The sequence below is a fragment of the Mercurialis annua genome, linkage group LG2, assembly GCF_937616625.2.
Source record: "Mercurialis annua linkage group LG2, ddMerAnnu1.2, whole genome shotgun sequence".
Lineage (NCBI taxonomy): Eukaryota > Viridiplantae > Streptophyta > Magnoliopsida > Malpighiales > Euphorbiaceae > Mercurialis > Mercurialis annua.
Genome location: NC_065571.1, coordinates 16,656,149 through 16,660,900, shown reverse-complemented (window position 1 = coordinate 16,660,900; position 4,752 = coordinate 16,656,149). Strand labels below are relative to the sequence as shown.

Genomic DNA, 4,752 nt, shown 5'->3' with positions numbered 1-4,752 from the left:
CTAATTCGGACCCTCGCGTCTCGCTGCGCCAACAAATCGCTCCCATAAATACTCAATTAAATCATTACAGAATGCAATGTGGGAATCTTTATTCTTGATTTGTTTATGTTGAGCAAGAAACTGTTGGAACCGAACATGTCCATTTAATTCCATTTCAACCACTGGTTCCGACATTTCTATCGCATTGGTTATCGGAGCACCAAGATCACATTCATCCTCGATTATCATATTGTGCATGGTAATGCATACATTCATTATATCATGCAACACAGGTTTTTTCCAAAACGTGTAGGTCCGGGAACAATTGCAAAACGCCAAAAGCACGCTCCACATCTTTCCTACATGCCTCTTGTTTGTTGCAAAATATTTTTTTAGACCACGCAGATCATGGATAGTTTGCACAATAGTGGACCATTTTGGATACATACTATCAGCTAAATAATATCCCATATCATATTTTTTTCCATGAATAACATAATTAGCGGGAGGAGCAATGCCTTGAGCGAGGTTACTGAACAAATGCGACGATTCTAACACATTAATATCATTGTTCGTGCCAAGCATACCAAAATATACATGCCATATCCATAAATCATAATCCGCTACTGCTTCAAGATTAATAGTTGGTGATCCAGAACGCCCTGCAAATTGTCCGGCGCAAGCAGTAGGATAATTTTTCCATTTCTAATGCAAGCAATTTAAACTACCCAACGTTTCTGGAAAGCCACATTGTTCTCCAATATAAAGAAGTCTTGCAATATCATTAGTGTTAGGTGATCTGAGATAACGATCCGAAAACATCTCATTAATATCACGATAAAATCTCTTATTTCAATTGTCGTTGACTCACCAATTTTAATATTCTCATCGGTAGCATCTGCAGGAAAACCATAAGCGAACATCCGAAATACGGCCGTTGTTTTTTTTGTAGAGTTGATAATCCAAGTCTACCGAGACCATCACGGCGTTGATGAAAATAATGATCATGACCTTTAACTGAACCTGTTATACGAAAGAATAGATTTCTCGACATTTGATATCGTCGGCGGAACATTTCCTCATTGTATCGTGGATTATCAGAAAAATAATCGTTAAATAAATTACGTTCAGCGACTTCACGGTCACGATTGATCACTATATGACCTGGAACAGAGCCGCCATATGAAGCACCCCTATTATGTTCGTCGAGAACATATTGAACCATCTCAATATTGTTTTGCATCATATTATATAAGACTTTTTCTTCATCATCAATAGCATCATTATAATCTGAAGAAGATGAAGATGAACTATGAAACTGAAAATTAGAAGGACCTCCAGAGTTATAATTCATTTTTAATAAAAAAATAGCACAATAAAGTTTAGACTGTTGTACTTTTTTAGATGTTATGGGTTGCATGATTTATAATAAAATTTATAATAAGGTTTAAATAGTTGTAAAATCTCATCCGAGGGTTTAAATAATACGAAAATCTATCCATCGGATTAAAAAAACTATAAGTTCAAAATCTGTAAGAGTTTTGTCCCAACTTGTAAAAATTAATGACCTGATAACATGTTTTGCTTTGTCAAAATTATTGCCTCAACAATTTTTTTTTCCTTGTCAAAATAATTCCCCTGACAATTTATTTTTTCTCCTATCAAAATTATTGTTATGGCCGAAAATTGGCTTGTTACTTTTTTTTCTTTGTATAATTATTTTATTTTAAAAATTTGTAGTCTTTTGAAAATAATTTATCACGACCCAAAATCAGAGATCATGACTGGCGCTTGGGTATGGGTATGATAGTACCGAAACCCGTAGCTAGCTTCGCGGATAACATACAACATACAAAACCTACAAAGAAACCAACGCTCGGGGGCAACTGAGACTCAGTTAGGAATGCCTTTTATACCGACTGGATAACCTCACTCGCTTATGGTGAGATTATCGTAAGCCGGACCAAAAGACCGGGTTGTTGGACATTACCAAAACTCTTGTAATTGGCTTATCGAAAACTCTGAATATTTACATGAAATATCTGGATATCTCATCTAAACATAAAAAAACAGCCCACATGATATAATGCTAGAATATAAACAAGTCTAAAAGCGTGTAAACACATAGACTCGCATATGACTCAATCTGGACTAGAATTTGAGACAAATAGCAGTTACCCCCAAGCATACATCTAATAGATGGTCTGGATCAATTTACATGCATAAAGCATAAACCAGAAGTCTAAGTTTGATTGATTTTATTAGGTGATTCTTGAAATCCTATACAACCTATAATTACATTTTACATGCAACCCTAAGATGTCTAGGTGATTAGCTGGAATTGATTTAATTGCTAATTAATTAACATGGTTAATCTTTTAGCCTGTTAATACTGGATTGACATGCCTTTGGAAAGTTGTAAACATTTTAGACGTGCTCATGGGCAGTTGATATCTATACAAGGTGAGGAATACTTTTAAACCTTGTTGACTTTTGAGTGCCTAGCACTCGCGCGTATTTGACCATCGGTGTGGTCAAAATTGGTTCTCGGGTAGAACATATAAATTGTCCATCTCGTCGATATGGTTCTATTGGTTTAAACTGGGGTCGATTCCGAGTTTGGGTTGACCCAGAACTCTGTGTGGAAGTGGCTGAGTTCGCCGGTTGTGGGCTCATGGGCCTGGTTTATACTTTATGTTACATTTTTTGATTTTGGAGTCTGGATTATATCGGGTATGACACATTACAGTGCATAAAAGTAAAGTCCATTAAATTTCGTACGTCTGGGTTCAAACTGGGCCTAATTCCAAGCCCAAACGAGCCCGGAAATCTAAGAGCAAATCTGATCGAGGTCTTGAAAATAAAAAGGTTGATCTGTAAGTTTGTAAAAACTATGAGATTTTTTTTTGTACCTTGTGCCTTTAATTTTTGGGTTAATTCTATAAAATATCACGACATTTGCACGAAGTTTCATTTTAATCACAATCTTTAAAAGTTTGCATTTAAAGGTACGACCTTTTATTTTGTTTCAAATCTAGCACCAAAATAAAATTCGGTGTATTTTTCTAATAAAAATTTATTAATCCTACATACTCTAACCGAAAGATAATAATATTTGATGTCAATTTACAATTTGGATATTTAATTAATGGTTTGATGAAGAATTTAGTCAAAAAAATACATTAGAATGATAGATTTGAAAGAAAATGAAAGGTCATGATTTTATATGCCAACTTCTAAATAGGGGTGTTCAAATTCAGTTTGGTTGGGTTATGAGCTTATAACCACCCAAACTGAATTTCTAATATTATCTTGGGTTATAACCCAAATAATTTGGGTTATGTTAGTTTAGTTATTCAAAACCAACATGGATTATATGAGTTATTTAACTTACTTTTTTTTTGCTTTTTATCACTTTAGATGAAAAATTTAAAACCCAAATTTCAATCTGATTTTTTCTTTTAAAATAAAAAAAAAGAAATTTCCAGAAAAAAAATATTTTCAAAAAAAAAATTTAAAAATCTTTTTTTCCAGAAAAAAAATATTTTTTTTAAAAAAAATTTTCCAGAATTTTTTTTTAAAAATATTGTTCCAAAAATATTTATTTCCAGAAAAAAATATTAAAAAAATAATTTTTTTAAAAAAACTTGGTGAATCAATCAACAAATGTATATGCACTTTAAATAATATATAACCCACACAAATCCAAATAAACCAAGAAACTCTTTTAGTTGGGTTATAAAATTTCAATAACCCAATGGTTTATGATTAAAATGAATGTAGTGGTTTGGGTTGGTTTCACATGGCTGGTTTGGGTGGGTTATGTAAATTTTGTACACCCCTACTTCTAAAGGTCGTATTAAAATGAAATGTCGTGTAAAGGTTGTGATTTTTTATGAAACCAACCCTTAATTTTTAAGCTAATAATCACTCATGGCCCCTGATTTTAGGGGCACCTTACAACAAACCCCCTGATCTAAAAAAACGATCAGTACTTGATCTTTGTGGCGGCGCCACCTATACCACCTAAAACCCAAAATATGACGAAAATACCCTTCACGCCGTCTTTTTCAGTCAACTGTCATTCTTAAAAAAAAAAATCAGATGGCGCCACATCACTGGCACGTCAGTGAAATACCTTAAAAATTTCAAACATCCAAAATACCCCTAATTTAATTTAGAAAAAGACAAAAACAAAATAAATCAATTCAATCTAAACCATTTAATTAACCCAATAACCAACCCAACCACCAACACCCCCAATTACTGCCGCCACCCCAACCACCGCCGGAAAATTTTCAGGTCATCTTCTCCGAGATGACTGGAAAATTTTCCGACAGTGGTCAGGTGGCGGGTTGGTAGGGCGGCGGTGATTGGGTCGGTTGTGGATGGGTTGATTGAATGGTTTGGGTTAGATAGAGTTGGGTTGAGATATTATTTATTTTTTTAAATTAAATTTGGGGGTATTTTAGGTGTTTTAATTTTTTTAGATTTCTTGATGACGTGTCAGCTGACATGGCGCCGTCTTTTTTTTAAATGTCAGTTGACCAAAAAAAACGGCGCCAGAGTATTTTCGTCCAAAAAGGGTTTAACGAGCGCCGCCACAAAGATCAGGGGGTTTACTGATCGTTTTTTTAGATCAGGGGGTTTGTTGTAAGGTGCCCCTAAAGTCAGGGGCCATGGATGATTATTAGCCTAATTTTTAGATACAAGTTCGAGGGTTAAGTCGGCTTTTTCTTCAAAGATTATTACTATTTCCAACGAAATAATTAA

The 4,752-nt window shown here is 34.2% G+C and overlaps 1 pseudogene; it reads right to left on the bottom strand.

The window, feature by feature from the left end:
- LOC126668289 (uncharacterized) lies at nucleotides 1-1,333 on the bottom strand (annotated as a pseudogene).
- Between the last annotated feature and the right edge of the window lie 3,419 nt (nucleotides 1,334-4,752).